This window comes from Triticum aestivum, chromosome 1B (assembly GCF_018294505.1).
Source record: "Triticum aestivum cultivar Chinese Spring chromosome 1B, IWGSC CS RefSeq v2.1, whole genome shotgun sequence".
NCBI classification, from domain to species: domain Eukaryota; kingdom Viridiplantae; phylum Streptophyta; class Magnoliopsida; order Poales; family Poaceae; genus Triticum; species Triticum aestivum.
Genome location: NC_057795.1, coordinates 457,776,184 through 457,795,502, shown reverse-complemented (window position 1 = coordinate 457,795,502; position 19,319 = coordinate 457,776,184).

Below are 19,319 nucleotides of genomic sequence, written 5' to 3'. Positions count from 1 at the left end.
TAATGTCGCAAGTCATAGAAAAACTTTCTCTTTTGTTGGTATGTGAAGCTAGGTGGTATAAATTTAGCAACAATATAATTAGCATAATTAGCATACCATGGAGTGATACGAGAAGTGCTTATGACATTTAATTGTTCATCAGGAAAGCTATCATCAATAGGTAGTGGGTCATCAAGAACATTCTCTAACCTAGACAAGTTGTCTGCAACGGGGTTCTCAGCTCCCTTTCTATCAACAATATGTAAATCAAATTCTTGCAGCAGGAGAACCCATCTAATGAGTCTAGGTTTTGCATCTTTCTTTTCCATAAGATATTTAATAGCAGCATGATCAGTGTGAATAGTAACTTTGGAATCAACAATATAAGGTCTAAACTTATCACAAGCAAACACGACTACTAAAAGTTCCTTTTCGGTAGTAGCATAATTTCTTTGAGCACTATCTAGAGTCTTACTGGCATAATGGATAACATTTAATTTCTTATCAACCCTTTGCCCTAGAATAACACCCACAACATAATCACTAGCATCACACATAATTTCAAAGGGTAAATTCCAATCAGGAGGCTGAACAACAGGTGCAGAGACTAATGCTTTCTTAAGTATTTCAAATGCTTCTACACAATCATCATCAAAGACAAATGGTACATCTTTTTGTAATAAATTAGTCAGAGGCCGAGAGATTTTTGAGAAGTCCTTAATGAACCTCCTATAAAATCCGGCGTGACCAAGGAAACTTCTTATACCTTTGATGTCCTTGGGACATGGCATCTTTTCAATAGAATCAACCTTGGCTTTATCAACTTTAATACCTCTTTCAGAAACTTTGTGCCCCAAGACAATACCTTCATTAACCATAAAGTGGCACCTCTCCCAATTCAAGACAAGATTAGTTTCTTCACATCTCTGCAAAACTCAAGCAAGATTGCTCAAGCAATCATCAAAAGAGGAACCAAGACGGAAAAGTCGTCCATGAAAACCTCACAAATTTTCTCGCAGAAGTCAGAGAATATAGCCATCATGCATCTTTTAAAGGTAGCAGGTGCATTACATAAACCAAAAGGCATACGTCTATAAGCAAAAGTACCAAAAGGGCATGTAAAAGTAGTCTTTGATTGATCTTTAGCCAACACAGGTATTTGAGAAAAACCAGAATAACCATCTAGAAAGCAATAGTGTGTATGTTTGCATAATCTTTCTAGCATTTGATCAATAAAAGGTAAGGGGTAATGATCTTTCTTAGTGGCCTTATTTAATTTACGGAAATCAATTACCATCCTATAACCTGTGATGATTCTTTGCGGAATCAATTCATCTTTATCATTAGGGACAACAGTAATACCTCCCTTCTTAGGGGCACAATGGACAACACTTACCCACTGACTATCAGCAACGGGATAAATTATACCTCCCTCCAGAAGCTTGAGTATTTATTTTCTTACCACTTCTTTCATTTTAGGATTCAAACGTCGTTGAGGATCACAAACTGGTTTGGCATCAGCTTCCAAATTTATTTTATGTTGACATAGAGTGGGACTGATGCCCTTAAGATCATCCAGAGTATATCCAATAGCAGCATGATGCTTCTTCAGAGTTTTCAACAATCTTTCTTCCTCATGCTCTAAAAGGTTAGCACTAATAATAACAGGATATATTTTCTTTTCATCAAGATAAGCATATTTAAGATTATCAGGCAACGGTTTAAGCTCAAACACGGGATCACCCTTGGGTGGAGGAGGATCCCCTAGAATTTCAACAGGCAAATTGTGTTGCAGAATAGGTTCCTGTTTAAAGAATACTTCATCTATTTTCCTTCTTTCATTCATGAACATATCATTTTCATGGTCTAGCAAATAGTGTTCTAAAGGATCACTAGGAGGTACAACAATAGAAGCAAGACCAATAATTTCATCCTTACTAGGCAATTCTTCCTCAAGGTGTTGTTTATTAAATTTAGAAAAATTAAACTCATGAACCATATCATCCAAGCCAACAGTAACAACATTATTTTTGCAGTCTATCATAGCATTAACAGTATTCAAGAAGGGTCTACCAAATATAATGGGACAAAAGCTATCTTGTGGAGAACCAAGAACAAGAAAATCAGCGGGATATTTGGTTTTCCCACACAAGACTTCAACATCTCTAACAATTCCCATTGCAGATATAGTATCTCTATTGGCAAGTTTAATTGTAACATCAATATCTTCTAACTCAGCAGGTGCAATATCATGCATAATTTCTTTGTATAGGTCAATGGGTATTACACTAGCACTAGCACCCATATCACACAAGCCATGATAACAATGATATCCTATTTTAACAGAAATAACATGCACGCCTACCATAGGTCTATGTTTATCTCTCTCACAAGGCTTAGCAATTCTGGCAGCTTCACCACAGAATTGAATAACATGCCCATCAATATTATCAGACAAGAGATCTTTAACAATAGCAATATTGGGTTCTACTTTGACTTGCTCAGGAGGGGTATAAGTTCTAATATTGCTTTTACGAACAACAGTTGAAGCTTTAGCATGATCCTTCATTCTAACAGGGAAAGGTGGTTTCTAAACATAAGAAGTGGGAACAATAGGATCATTATACGTGACAGTCTTTTCTTCAACTTTAATAGGTGCAGCTACTTTTACTTCTATGGGAGGATGATATTTAAACCACTTCTCCTTGGGGAGATCAACATAAGTAGCAAAAGATTCACAGAAAGAAGCTACTATCTCACAGTCAAGTCCATATTTAGTGCTAAACTTTCGGAAAATATCGGTATCCATAAAAGATTTAACACAATCAAACTTAGGTGTCATACCTGACTTCTTACCTTCGTTGAGGTCCCAATCTTCAGAGTTGCATTTAATTCTATCCAATAAATTCCATCTAAATTCAATAGGCTTCATCATAAAAGAGCCAGCACAACAATTATCGAGCATGGTGCGATTGTTACCAGAAAGCCGAGCATAAAAACTTTGCATAATTACTTCTTTTGCAAGCTCATGATTGGGGCATGAATATAACATTGATTTAAGCCTCCCCCAAGCTTGAGCGATGCTTTCTCCTTCGCGAGGCCAAAAATTATATATATAATTGCGATCACGATGAACAAGATGCATAGGGTAATACTTTTGATGAAATTCCAATTTCAATCTTTTATAGTTCCGTGATCTCATATCATCACATAGCCTATACCATGTCAATGCGACTCCCTCCAAAGATAAAGGGAAAGCATTCTTCTTAACAACATCATCGGGTATACCTGCAAGCTTAAATAGTCCACAAATATCATCCAGATAGCGTAGATGTTTGTCAGGATGCTTTGTTCCATCTCCTGCAAAAGGGTTAGCTAGCAGTTTTTCCATCACACCCGAAGGAATCTCAAAAGGAGTTTCATTTTCAGTAGGTTCAATAGGTTTAGTAGGTTGAGGAGCAACTCTTGGCTCAACTGGACGGGGTGAAGATACCCCGAACAAGCCCCTCAGACAATAACTTTCCATAGTAACAAGTGATAGAAAATTTCAGCACACTAAATAAAATTTTCCTTACCAAATTCCACCTACCAAAGGCGCTTCACTCCCCGACAACGGCGCCAGAAAAGAGTCTTGATGACCCACAAGTATAGGGGATCTATCGTAGACCTTTCGATAAGTAAGAGTGTTGAACCCAACGAGGAGCAGAAGGAAATGATAAGCAGTTTTCAGCAAGGTATTCTCTGCAAGTACTGAAATAAGTGGTAACAGATAGTTTTGTGATAAGATAAAGTGTAGCGAGCAACAAGTAATAAAAGTAAATAAAGTGCAGCAAGGTGGCCCAATCCTTTTTGTAGCAAAGTACAAGCCTGAACAAACTCTTATAATAGGAAAATCGCTCCCGAGGACACATGGGAATATCGTCAAGCTAGTTTTCATCACGCTCATATGATTCGCGTTCGGTACTTTGATAATTTGATATGTGGGTGGACCGGTGCTTGGGTGTTGTTCTTACTTGAACAAGCATCCCACTTATGATTAACCTCTATTGCAAGCATCCGCAACTACAACAAAAGTATTAAGGTAAACCTAACCATAACATGAAACATATGGATCCAAATCAGCCCCTTACGAAGCAACGCATAAACTAGGGTTTAAGCTTCTGTCACTCTAGCAACCCATCATCTACTTATTACTTCCCAATGCCTTCCTCTAGGCCCAAATAATGGTGAAGTGTTATGTAGTCGACGTTCACATAACACCACTAGAGGTTAGACAACATACATCTTATCAAAATATCAAACGAGTCATATTTTGTTCTAAGTATCGAGTTGTAATTGTTGAGTTGTAAGAAAAATAAAAGTGTGATGATCATCATTATTAGAGCATTGTCTTTTGAGTGCGTTGAATACTAAGATAAGTTTGATGCTTGATAATTGTTTTGAGATATGGAGGTAGTGATATTAAAGTCATGCTAGTTGGGTGATTATGAATTTAAAGAATGCTTGTGTTGAAGTTAGCAATTCCCGTAGCATGCATGTATGGTGAACCGCTTTGTGATGAAGTTGGAGCACAATTTTATTTATTGATTGTCTTCCATATGAGTGGCGGTCGGGGACGAGCGATGGTCTTTTCCTACCAATCTATCCCCCTAGGAGCATGCGCATAGTGCTTTGGTTTTTGATGACTTCTAAATTTTTGCAATAAGTATATGAGTTCTTTATGACTAATGTTGAGTCCATGGATTATACGCACTCTCACCTTTCCGCCTTTTCTAGCCTCTTTAATACCACGTACTTTTCGCCGGTATCATACACCCACAATATACCTTCCTCAAAACAGCCACCATACCTACCTATTATGGCATTTCCATAGCCATTCCGAGATAATATTGCCATGCAACTTTCCACCGTTCCGTTTATTATGACACGCTCCATCATTGTCATAATGCTTTTTGCATGAACATGTAGTTGACATTGTATTTGTGGCAAGGCCACCTTCATAATTTTCATACATGTCGCTCTTGATTCATTGCATATCCCTGTACACCGCCGGAGGCATTCATATAGAGTCATATTTTGTTCTAAGTATCGAGTTGTAATTGTTGAGTTGTAAGAAAAATAAAAGTGTGATGATCATCATTATTAGAGCATTGTCCCAGTGAGGAAAGGATGATGGAGACTATGATTCCCCCATAAGTCGGGATGAGACTCCGGACAAAAAAAAAAGAGGCCATAAAAAAAAGAGAAAAGGCCCAAACAAAAATAAAAAAATGAGAGAAAAAGAGAGAAGGGACAATGCTACTATCCTTTTACCACACTTGTGCTTCAAAGTAGCACCATGATCTTCATAATAAGAGAGTCTCATATGTTGTCACTTTCATATACTAGTGGAAATTTTTCATTATAGAACTTGGCTTGTATATTCCAATGACAGGCTTCCTCAAAAGTGCCCTAGGTCTTCGTGAGCAAGCAAGTTGGATGCACACCCACTTAGTTTCTTTTGTTGAGCTTTCATATACTTATAGCTCTAGTGCATCCGTTGCATGGCAATCCCTACTCACTCACATTGATATCTATTAATGGGCATCTCCATAGCCCGTTGATACGCCTAGTTGATGTGAGACTATCTTCTCCTTTTTGTCTTCTCCACAACCACCATTCTATTCCACCTATAGTGCTATGTCCATGGCTCACGCTCATGTATTGCGTGAAAATTGAAAGAGTTTTGATATTACTAAAGTATGAAACAATTGCTTGGCATGTCATCGGGGTTGTGCATGATTAAATACTTTGTGTGATGAAGATAGAGCAACAGCCAGACTATATGATTTTGTAGGGATAACTTTCTTTAGCCATGTTATTTTGAGAAGACATGATTGCTTTGATTAGTATGCTTGAAGTATTATTACTTTTATGTCAATATGAACTTTTGTCTTGAATCTTTCGGATCTGAATATTCATGCCACAATTAAGAAGATTTACGTTGAAATTATGCCAAAGTATCACTCCGCATCAAAAATTCTTTTTTATCATTTACCTACTCGAGGACGAGCAGGAATTAAGCTTGGGGATGCCTGATACGTCTCCAACGTATCTATAATTTTTATTGCTCCATGCTACTTTATCTACTGTTTTAGGCAATATTGGGCTTTATTATCCACTTTTATATTATTTTTGGGACTAACCTATTAACCGGAGGCCCAGCCTAGATTTGCTGTTTTATGCCTATTTCAGTGTTTCGAGGAAAAGGAATATCAGACGGAGTCAAAACGGAACAAAATCAACTAGAGAAGTTATTTTTGGAAGGAAAGTAACCTGATAGACTTGGAGTGCATGGCAGGGGAGTCCCGGGCTGCCCACGAGGGTGGGGGGCGCCCCCCTGGGCGCGCCCCCTGCCTCGTGAGCACCCCGGAGGTCCACCGACGTACCCCTTGCACCCATATATACCTACATACCCTAAAACTTCCAGAACAGAAGATAGATCGAGAGTTCCGCTGCCGCAAGCCTCTGTAGCCACCAAAAACCTCTCAGGATCCCGTTTCGGTACCCTGCCGGAGGGGGAACCCATCACCGGTGGCCATCTTCATCATCCTGGCCCTATCCATGACGACAAGGGAGTAGTTCACCCTCGGGGCTGAGGGTATGTACCAGTAGCTATGTGTTTGATCTCTCTCTCTCGTGTTCTCTCTCGTGTTCCCTCTATGGCACAATAATGTATCCTGAGCTTTCCTATTGTAGTTGGATCTTATGATGTTTCTCCCCCTCTACTCTCTTGTGATGAATTGAGTTTCCCCTTTGAAGTTATCTTATCGGATTCAGTCTTTTATGAGAACACTTGATGTATGTCTTGCCGTGATTATCTGTGGTGACAATGGGATATCATGTGCCACTTGATGTATGTTTTGGTGATCAACTTGTGGGTTTCGTGACATTGGGAACCTATGCATAGGGGTTGGCACACGTTCTTGACTCTCCGGTAGAAACTTTGGGGCACTCTTTGTAGCACTTTGTGTTGGTTGGATGAATCTGAGATTGTGTGATGCATATCATATAATCATGCCCACGGATACTTGAGGTGACAATGGAGTATCTAGGTGACATTAGGGTTTTGGTTGATTTGTGTCTTAAGGTGTTATTCTAGTACGAACTCTTTTATAGATTGATCCAAAAGAATAACTTTGAGGTAGTTTCGTACCCTACCATAATCTCTATGTTTGTTCTCCGCTATTAGTGGTCTCGGAGTGACTCTTTGTTGCATGTTGAGGGCTTGTTATATGATCTATCTATGTTATTATTGTTGAGAGAACTTGCACTAGTGAAAGTATGAACCCTAGGCCTTGTTTCCTACCATTGCAATACCGTTTACGCTCACTTTTATCGCTCGTTACCTTGCTGTTTTTATTATTTCAGATTACAAAAACCTATATCTACTATCTATTTTGCACTTGTATCACCATCTCTTCGCCGAACTGGTGCACCTATACAATTTACCATTGTATTGGGTGTGTTAGGGACACAAGAGACTCTTTGTTATTTGGTTGCAGGGTTGCTTGAGAGAGACCATCTTCATCCTACGCCTCCTACGGATTGACAAACCTTAGGTCATCCACTTAAGGGAAATTTGCTACTGTCCTACAAACCTGTGCACTTGCAGGCCCAACAACGTCTACAAGAAGAAGGTTGTGTAGTAGACATCATGCCATGATGTGCCCACGGAGTATGTGTTAGCATCATCATGCACTGGCATTCGCGCTCACTTCCTATTGAACGGGTGTACGCAAGCCGCCGCCCGGGCAGCCCGCTTGCAATATCAACTCACCGGGACCTCGCCTCCGATTGACTCGCCGTCTGCATGGCTTACCACACCTGCGATTGACTCGTCCGTCCGTGCACCGATGGGGTTAACTCGCCTGTCCACACCAACTTACAATGCGGTGGCTAACTAATTTGTCTATGTCGCCTCTAATGTTGCGGTTGTCTTTACTGCCCATCTCTCACAGTCAGGTCTACATCAACTCATACGGGATCTTTTATAACCCGCCAAGCTTCAACATATTACAGCGTTTCACTGTTCAACTACATACCGATTTATATTACGGTCAAGTATGGAGAATCTCAAGCCAACTCCTCGAGTCATCTTGAGACTCGGGGGCTATGATGACATGACTCAGTAAATGTTGCCAATTTGAGCAGATTCAAGAACTTTGGGTCATTGGAGGGAAGATAACCTGGTCCCGGAGGCTACTGCTATATTGATGAAAATTTAAAGGCCGTCAGAAAATTTCCAGCTCAAAATGAAGAATGCCGGTTTAAGATCTGGTTCAAGGGAAATCTGTCTTTCACCAAGCTTTGAAGCTCTCAATATCTGGTTTAAGAATTTCTGGTTCAAAAAGAATTAATCTCTTGCAAGTTCGAGTTCTCAAAAAAATTAAAGGTTGCCAAAGAGAACCTGCTGCCATGATGCGCGGTTCAAACATGGGTATCCTGCCTTATTGGCTTATCATATCATTGGTCACTTGGGGGCTTCCTGTTCATTGAGCAAAGTTATGATTACCCTTTGATCCGGCTTATACGCCATGCTACAAAACACTTGGGGGCTTATTACCCAGGATAAAGGCACCAAAGAGAGTCTGTTGCAAAGCACAACTCAAACATAGATACCCTGCTTTGATATCATTTGGGGGTGACCTGCTTAATGAGCAGAGCCTTGATTACTCTCTTGATCCGGCTTGTATGCCCTTAATAAAATGTTACTTGGGGGCTCTTTGTTCAATGGACAAGAGTTTTTATGACCCTTGTAATAGGCTTAAAAGCCAGGCTTGGAAGCCAGGTGTATTCACCTAAAAATCCGGGTTATCATGCCTTTTTAAGTCTGCCACTCCGCCCAGATTGACTGGAATGACCCGCCGTACTTTTGACAGTCAATCTTATACAGACCCTGAACTTGTCAAAGTTAAAACGACGATTGGTCATGTGAGGCCCGACTTATAAGGTTGCATGAAGGTTTAACTCAGTGGCTGTGCGGCCCTTTGAAAGCACTTGATTTTCAGGTTTGGCAACCTATGAAAGCCTTGTTTTTTGCCTTTTGATTTATATTTGATTTGAACATTTTTTGAGGTTCATCTCTTGTGACATGTTAATACATGGTTGAAAACCGATGAGCGCTATGTTGCTTTATGGTTCATATATGAATCTATCCGGTGTTTGTTAACCCGGCCTGGCTTTGGACGTTAAGTCACCAGTATATTTTGAATTGCGCCATTGGAATCATGCGCTTATAAATCATTGGATTGTTACCTTCACTGAGTATGGTAATGTAAGTCAGCAGTATAAATCAATCCTAGAGGTATGTTTTCCTGGTTGTATGAATATGCAAGGTTTGATAACCCGCCCTGGCTTTTGATTTTAAGTTGCCAGTATGTTTAGGCTTCAATGGCCTTAATTATAGTTTTTTCTATAATTGCATAAGACTATATTATGTTTGGGTTGTTACTCGCCCTGGCTTTTGATGTTAAGTCGCCAGGGCATATGTTGTTTAAACTTTTTGTAGGATTTGCAGAGCTATGACTTATATAAATGATTAAGTTCAAGCCCATCATCAAAAATTGAAATTGGTGTTACAAAAGGGTTATCAATTATTGATTGTCACAAAGGCTATAAGCTGCCGGGTTACAAAAATCTAGGATTACAATGGATGCGCATTAAAGTCGCCATCGGCCAAGACCCGCCAGGTATATAAACACCGGATTTACTTATCAACCGATAAGATTATATTATTCAGATCTCAAATAGCCAACATGACTAGATTTTTATTATGGTTATCAATAACCAATATTATGATTGAGGTTTTCAAAGTCGCTTTAGCGCAATGGCTATTATTTTATCAATGGATATGATTTATTCTACAATGGAAGGAATAGTCCCGAGTCGTTGTAGGCTTATGACCCGGCACTTGGGGGCTACATTATTCAAATTGAGATCACATCAAATATGCAAGTCCCATGTCACTGCTGATGTCTACTACACGACCTTCTTCTTGTAGACATTGTTGGTCCTCCAAGTGCAGAGGTTTGTAGGACAGTAGCAAATTTCCCTCAAGTGGATGACCTAAGGTTTATCAATCCGTGGGAGGCGTAGGATGAAGATGGTCTCTCTCAAACAACCCTGCAACATAATAACAAAGAGTCTCTTGTGTCCCCAACAGACCCAATACAATGGTAAATTGTATAGGTGCACTAGTTCAGTGAAGAGATGGTGATACAAGTGCAATATGGATGGTAGATACAAGTTTTTGTAATCTGAAATTATAAAAACAGCAAGGTAACTAATAGTAAAAGTGAGCACGAACGGTATTGCAATGGTAGGAAACAAGGCCTAGGGTTCATACTTTCACTAGTGCAAGTTCTCTCAACAATAATAACATAATTGGATCATATAACTATCCCTCAACATGCAACAAAGAGTCACTCCAAAGTCACTAATAGCGGAGAACAAACGAAGAGATTATGGTAGGGTACGAAATCACCTCAAAGTTATCCTTTCTGATCGATCAATTCAAGAGTCCGTAGTAAAATAACACGAAGCTATTATTTCCGTTCGATCTATCATAGAGTTCGTACTAGAATAACACTTTAAGACACAAATCAACCAAGACCCTAATGTCACCTAGATACTCCAATGTCACCTCAAGTATCCGTGGGCATGATTATATGATATGCATCACACAATCTCAGATTCATCTATTCAACCAACACAAAGTACTTCAAAGAGTGCCCCAAAGTTTCTACCAGAGAGTCAAGACGAAAATGTGTGCCAACCCCTATGCATAGATTCCCAAGGTCACGAAACCCGCAAGTTGATCACCAAAACATACATCAAGTGAATCAATAGAATACCCCATTGTCACCACGGGCATCCCACGCAAGACATACATCAAGTGTTCTCAAATCCTTAAAGACTCAATCCAATAAGATAACTTCAAAGGGAAAACTCAATCCATTACAAGAGAGCAGAGGGGGAGAAACATCATAAGATCCAACTATAATAGCAAAGCTCGCGATACATCAAGATCATATCACCTTAAGAACATGTGAGAGAGAGATCAAACACATAGCTACTAGTACATACCCTCAACCCCGAGGGTGAACTACTCCCTCCTCATCATGGAGAACGCCGGGATGACGAAGATGGCCACCAGTGATGGATTCCCCCTCCGGCAGGGTGCCGGAACAGGCTCCCGAGAGGTTTTTGGTGGCTATAGAGGCTTGTGGGGAACTCCCGATCTATTGTGCTCTGATAACCCACAAGTGTAAGGGATCGCAACAGCTTTCGAGGGTGAAGTACAACCCAAATTTATTGATTCGACACAAGGGGAGCCAAAGAATATTCTTGAGTATTAACAGTTGAGTTTTCAATTCAACCACACCTGGATAACTTAGTATCTGCAGCAAGGTATTTAGTAGCAAAGGTGGTATGATAATAATGGTGACAGTAGCAAAACTAAAGATAAATGTTTTTGGGTTTTTGTAGCAGTTGTAACAGTAGCAATGGAAAAGTACATAAGCGAAGAACAATATATGAAAAGCTCGTAGGCAATGGATCGGTGATGGATAATTATGCCGGATGTGATTCCTCATGTAATAGCTATAACATAGGGTGACATAGAGCTAGCTCCAGTTCATCAATGTAATGTAGGCATGTATTCCGTAAATAGTCATACGTGCTTATGGAAAAGAACTTGCATGACATCTTTTGTCCTATCCTCCCGTGGCAGCGGGGTCCTAGCGGAAACTAAGGGATATTAAGGCCTCCTTTTAATAGAGAACTGGAACAAAGCATTAGCACATAGTGAATACATGAACTCCTCAAACTATGGTCATCACCGAGAAGTATCCCGATTATTGTCACTTCAGGGTTGTCGGATCATAACACATAATAGGTGACTATAGACTTGCAAGATAGGATCAAGAACACACATATATTCATGAAAACATAATAGGTTCAGATCTGAAATCATGGCACTCGGGCCCTAGTGACAAGCATTAAGCATAGCAAAGTCATAGCAACATCAATCTCAGAACATAGTGGATACTAGGGATCAAACCCTAACAAAACTAACTTGATTACATGGTAAATCTCATCCAACCCATCACCGTCCAGCAAGCCTACGATGGAATTACTCACGCACGACGGTGAGCATCATGAAATTGGTGATGGAGGATGGTTGATGATGACGACGGCGACGAATCCCCCTCTCCGGAGCCCCGAACGGACTCCAGATCAGCCCTCCCGAGAGAGATTAGGGCTTGGCAGCGGCTTCGTGTCGTAAAATGCGATGAAACTTTCTCTCTGATTTTTTTCTCCCCGAACGTGAATATATGGAGTTGGAGTTGAGGTCGGTGGAGGTCCAGGGGGGCCACGAGATAGGGGGCGCGCCCCCTGTCTCGTGGACAGGCCCTGGGCCCCCTGGTGTATTTCTTTTGCCCAGAAATTCTTATTAATTCCAAAAAGTGCCTCCGTGGATTTTCAGGACATTCCGAGAACTTTTCTTTTCTACACATAAAACAACATCATGGCAGTTCTGCTGAAAACAGCATCAGTCCGGGTTAGTTTCATTCAAATCATGCAAGTTAGAGTCCAAAACAAGGGAAAAAGTGTTTGGAAAAGTAGATACGTTGGAGACCTATCAACTCCCCCAAGCTTAAACCTTTGCTTGTCCTCAAGCAATTCAGTTGATAAACTGAAAGTGATAAAGAAAAAGTTTTACAAACTCTGTTTGCTCTTGTTGTTGTAAACATGAAAAGCCATCATTCAGGTTCAGCAAATACTATGAACTAACCATACTAACAATAACACCTAGGTCTCATAATTACTCATATCAATAGCATAATCAGCTAGCGAGCCATAATAATAAAACTCGGATGACAACACTTTCTCAAAATAATTATAACATGATATAACAAAATGGTATCTCGCTAGCCCTTTCTGAGACCGCAAAACATAAATGCAGAGCACCTTTAAAGATCAAGGACTGACTAAACATTGTAATTCATGGTAAAAGAGATCCAGTCAAGTCATACCCAATATAAACCAATAGTAATGAATGCAAATGACAGTGTGCTCTCCAGCGAATGCTTTTTAATAAGAAGGGTGATGACTCAACATAAAAGTAAATAGATAGGCCCTTCGCAGAGGGAAGCAGGGATTTGTAGAGGTGCCAGAGCTCGATTTTAAAATAGAGATTGAATAACATTTTGAGCGGCATACTTTCACTATCAACGCAACAACTATGAGATGGCTGTATCTTCCATGCTACATGCATTATAGGCAGTTCCCTAATAGAATGGTAAAGGTTTATACTCCCCCAACCACCAACAAGCATAAATCCATGGCTTGCTCGAAACAACGAGTGCCTCCAACTAACAACAGCCCTGGGGGAGTTTTTTTTAATTATTTTGATTTGCTTTGATCTTTTTGGATCATGGGACTGGACATCCCGGTTACCGGCCCTTTCTCGTGAATGAGGAGCGGAGTCCACTCCTCATGAGAATAACCCACCTAGCATGGAAGATATAGGCAGCCCTAGTTGTAACATGAGCTGCTCGAGCATACAAAACAGAATTTCATTTGAAGGTTTGGAGTTTGGCACATACAAATTTACTTGGAACGGAAGGTAAATACTGCATATAGGAAGATATGGTGGACTCATATGGAACAACTTTGGGGTTTAAGGAGTTTGGATGCACAAGCAGTATTCCCGCTTAGTACAGGTGAAGGTTAGCAAAAGACTGGGAATCGACCAACTGAGAGAGCGACAACAGTCATAAACATGCATCAAAATTCATTTACACCGAGTACAAGCATGAGTAGGATATAATCTACCATGAACATAAATATCGTGAAGGCTATGTTGATTTGATTCAACTACATGTGTGAACATGTGCCAAGTCAAGTCACTCAATTCATTTAAAGGAGGATACCATCCCATCATACCACATCATAATCATTCTAATAGCATGTTGGCACGCAAGGTAAACCATTATAACTCATAGCTAATCAAGCATGGCAGAAGCAACTATAATCTCTAAATGTCATTGCAAATATGTTTACTTCATAATAGCTGACTCAGAAACGATGAACTCATCATATTTACAAAAACAAGAGAGGTCGAGTTCATACCAGCTTTTCTCATCCCAATAAGTCCATCATATATCGTCATTATTGCCTTTCACTTGCACGACCGAATGATGTGTATAATAATAAGAGTGCACGTGCATTGGACTAAGCTGGAATCTGCAAGCATTCAACTCAAAAGAGAAGACAAGTAATATGGGCTCTAAATTAAATAAACAATCATGCATATGAGAGCCAGTAAGCATTTTCAATATGGTCTTCTCGACCCCCAAAGGAAAGAAAATAAAATAAAACTATTTACACGGGAAAGCTCCCAACAAGTAAGAAGAAGAACTAGAAATCTTTTTGGGTTTTCATTTTAAATCTACTACAAGCATGGAAATTAAACTAACTAGATTTTTTGTTTTTTTTCTTAAGGATTATCAAGCACACAAGAAGAAAACTAGAAAAAGAAATTTAAACTAGCATGGATAATATAATGAAAGAGTATGAGCACCGACGACTAGTGTGTGAACATGAATGTAAAGTCGGTGAGAAATACGTACTCCCCCAAGCTTAGGCTTTTGGCCTAAGTTGGTCTAGTACCAAGGATCGCCTGGCTGATATCCATAAGTGAAACCGGGGTTGTACTGAGATGCAGCGGCAACCGCCTTCTGAGCTGCAGCGTGTCGGCGAGCTGCCTCCACTCCCCTGTCGCATTCAGCTGCTTCCTCCCTGGTGACAACTGTTGGGGAACGTAGCATAAATTCAAAATTTTCCTACGAATCACCAAGATCTATCTATGGAGAAACCAGCAACGAGGGGAAGGAGAGTGCATCTACATACCCTTGTAGATCGCTAAGCGGAAGCGTTCAAGAGAACGGGGTTGAAGGAGTCGTACTCGTCGTGATCCAAATCACCGGAGATCCTAGTGCCGAACGGACGGCGCCTCCGCGTTCAACACACGTACAGCCCGGTGACGTATCCCACGCCTTGATCCAGCAAGGAGAGAGGGAGAGGTTGAGGAAGACTCCGTCCAGCAGCAGCACAACGGCGTGGTGGTGGTGGAGGAGCGTGGCAATCCTGCAGGGCTTCGCCAAGCACCACGGGAGAGGAGGAGTAAGAGAGGTAGGGCTGCGCCAATAGAGGGAGAAACTCATGTGTTGGCAGCCCTCAAGACCTCAACTATATATAGGGGAGAGGGAGGGGGGTGCGCCCCCTCTAGGGTTTCCACCCCAAGGGGTGCGGCAGCCCCAATCTCATCTAAGGGTGGCGGCCAAGGGGGGAGAGGGGGGAAACTTGCCCCCCAAGTTAGGTGGAAGCACCCCCTCCCCAAACCCTAGGCGCCTTGGGACCTTTTGGGGGGGCGCACCAGCCCACCTAGGGCTGGTCCCCTCCCACACTTGGCCCATGCAGCCCTCCGGGGCCGGTGTCCCCACTTGGTGGACCCCCGGGACCCTCCCGGTGGTCCCGGTACGTTACCGGAAAAACCCGAAACTTTTCCGGTGACCAAAACAGGACTTCCCATATATAAATCTTTACCTCCGGACCATTCCGGAACTCCTCGTGACGTCCGGGATCTCATCCGGGACTCCGAACAACATTCGGTAACCACATACAAACTTCCTTTATAACCCTAGCGTCATCGAACCTTAAGTGTGTAGACCCTACGGGTTCGGGAACCATGTAGACATGACCGAGACGTTCTCCGGTCAATAACCAACATCGGGATCTGGATACCCATGTTGGCTCCCACATGTTCCACGATGATCTCATCGGATGAACCACGATGTCAAGGACTCAATCGATCCCGTATACAATTCCCTTTGTCTAGCGGTATTGTACTTGCCCGAGACTCGATCGTCGGTATCCCGATACCTTGTTCAATCTCGTTACCGGCAAGTCTCTTTACTCGTTCCGTAACACATCATCCCGTGATCAACCCCTTGGTCACATTGTGCACATTATGATGATGTCCTACTGAGTGGGCCCAGAGATACCTCTCCGTTTACACGGAGTGACAAATCCCAGTCTCGATTCGTGCCAACCCAACAGACACTTTCGGAGATACCTGTAGTGCACCTTTATAGCCACCCAGTTACGTTGTGACGTTTGGTACACCCAAAGCATTCCTACGGTATTCGGGAGTTGCACAATCTCATGGTCTAAGGAAATGATACTTGACATTAGAAAAAGCTTTAGCATACGAACTACGATCTTTGTGCTAGGCTTAGGATTGGGTCTTGTCCATCACATCATTCTCCTAATGATGTGATCCCGTTATCAACGACATCCAATGTCCATGGTCAGGAAACCGTAACCATCTATTGATCAACGAGCTAGTCAATTAGAGGCTTACTAGGGACATGGTGTTGTCTATGTATCCACACATGTATCTGAGTTTCCTATCAATACAATTATAGCATGGATAATAAACGATTATCATGAACAAGGAAATATAATAATAACTTATTTATTATTGCCTCTAGGGCATATTTCCAACAGTCTCCCACTTGCACTAGAGTCAATAATCTAGTTCACATCGCTATGTGATTAACATTCACAGGTCACATCGCCATGTGACCAACATCCAAAGAGTTTACTAGTGTCACTAAACTAGTTCACATCATCATGTGATTAAGACTCAATGAGTTCTGGGGTTTGATCATGTTTTGCTTGTGAGAGAAGTTTTAGTCAACGGGTCTGCAACATTCAGATCCGTATGTACTTCGCAAATCTCTAGGTCATATTGTAAATGTTGCTTCCACGCTCCACTTGGAGCTTTTCCAAATGGTCGCTCCATTATACGTATCCGGTTTGCTACTCAGAGTCATTCGGATATGTGTTAAAGCTTGCATCATCGTAACCCTTTACGCCGAACTCTTTATCACCTCCATAATCGAGAAACAAATCCTTATTCCTCTAATGATAATTTTGACCGCTATCTGGTGATCCACTCCTTGATCACCTTTGTACCCTCTTGCCAGACATGTGGCAAAGGCACACATCAGGTGCGGTACTTAGCATAGCATACTGTAGAGCCTACGTCTGAAGCATAGGGGACGACATTCGTCCTTTCTCTCTCTTCTGCCGTGGTCGAGCTTTAACTCTTAACTTCATACCTTACATCTCAGGCAAGAACTCCTTCTTTGACTGATCCATATTGAACACCTTCAAGATCATGTCAAGGTATATGCTCATTTGAAAGTACCATTAAGCGTTTTTGATCTATCCTCATAGATCTTGATGCTCAATGTTCAAGTAGCTTAATCCAGGTTTTCTACTGAAAAACACTTTTCAAATAACCCTATATGCTTTACAGAAAATTCTACATCATTTCTGATCATCAACATGTCAACAACATATACTCATCAGAAATTCTATAGTGCTCCCACTCACTTCTTTGGAAATACAAGTTTCTCATAAACTTTGTATAAGCCCAAAATCTTTGATCATGTCATCAAAGCGTACATTCCAACTCCGAGATGCTTACTCCAGTCCTTAGAAGGATCGCTGGAGCTAGCATACCTTTTAGCATCTTTAGGATCGACAAAACCTTTCTGATTGTATCACATACAACCTTTCCTTACGAAAACTGGTAAGGAAACTCGTTTTGACATCCATCTACTAGATTTCATAAATGCAGCTTGTGCTAACATGATTCCGACGGACTTTAAGCATCGCTACGGATGAGAAAATCTCATCGTAGTCAACTCCTTGAACTTGTGAAAAACTCTTCGCCACAAGTCGAGCTTCATAGACGGTGACATTACCGTCCACGTCCGTCTTCTTCTTAAAGATCCATTTATCTCAATGGCTTGCCGATCAACGGGTAAGTCCACCAAAGTCCATGCTTTGTTCTGATACATGGATCCTCTCTCGGATTTCATGGCTCCTAACCATTTGTCAGAATTTGGGCCCACCATCGCTTCTCCATAGCTCATAGGTTCATTGTTGTCTAGCAACATGACCTTCAAGACAGGATCACCGTACCACTCTGAAGCAGTACGCGTCCTTGTCGTCCTATGAGGTTTGGTAGTGACTTGATCCGAAGCTTCATGATCAATATCATAAGCTTCCACTTCAGTTGGTGTAGGTGCCACGGGAACAACTTCCTGTGCCCTGCTACACACTGGTTGAAGTGATGGTTCAATAACCTCATCAAGTCTCCACTATCCTCCCACTCAATTCTCGAGACAAACCTTTCCTCGAGAAAGGACCCGATTCAAGAAACAATCCCTATTGCTTTCGGATCTGAATTAGGAGGTATACCCAACTGTTTTGGGTGTCCTATGAAGATGCATTTTATCCGCTTTGGGTTCGAGCTTATCAACCTGAAACTTTTTCACATAAGCGTCGCAGCCCCAAACCTTTAAGAAACGACAACTTAGGTTTCTCCAAACCACAGTTCAAACAGTGTCGTCTCACCGGAATTACGTGGTGCCCTATTTAAAGTGAGTGTGGTTGTCTCTAATGCCTAACCCATGAACGATAGTGGTAATTCGATAAGAGACATCATGGTACGCACCATATCCAATAGGGTGCAACTATGATGTTCGGACACACCATCACACTATGGTGTTCCAGGCGGTATTGGTTGTGAAACAATTTCCACAATGTCTTAATTGCGTGCCAAAGCTTGTAACTCAGATACTCATCTCTATGATCATATCATAGACATTTTATCCTCTTGTCACAATGATCTTCAATTTCACTCTGAAATTACTTGAACCATTCAATAATTCAGACTTGTGTTTCATCAAGTAAATATACTCAGTATCTACTCAAATCATCCATGAAGTAAGAACATAACGATATCCACTGCGTGCCTTAGCACTTATTGGACTGCACACATCAAAATGTATTACTTCCAACAAGTTGCTATCTTGTTCCATCTTACTGAAAACGAGGCTTTTCAGTCATCTTGCCCATGTGGTATGATTTGCATATCTCAAGTGATTCAAAATCAAATGAGTCCAAACGATCCATCTGCATGGAGTTTCTTCATGCGTATACACAAATAGACATGGTTCGCATGTCTCAGACTTTTCAAAAACGAGTGAGTCCAAAGATCCATCAACATGGAGCTTCTTCATGCGTTTTATACCAATATGACTTATATGGCAGTGCCACAAGTAAGTGGTACTATCATTACTATCTTATATCTTTTGGCATGAAAATGTGTATCACTACGATCGAGATTCAATAAACCATTCCTTTAGGTGCAA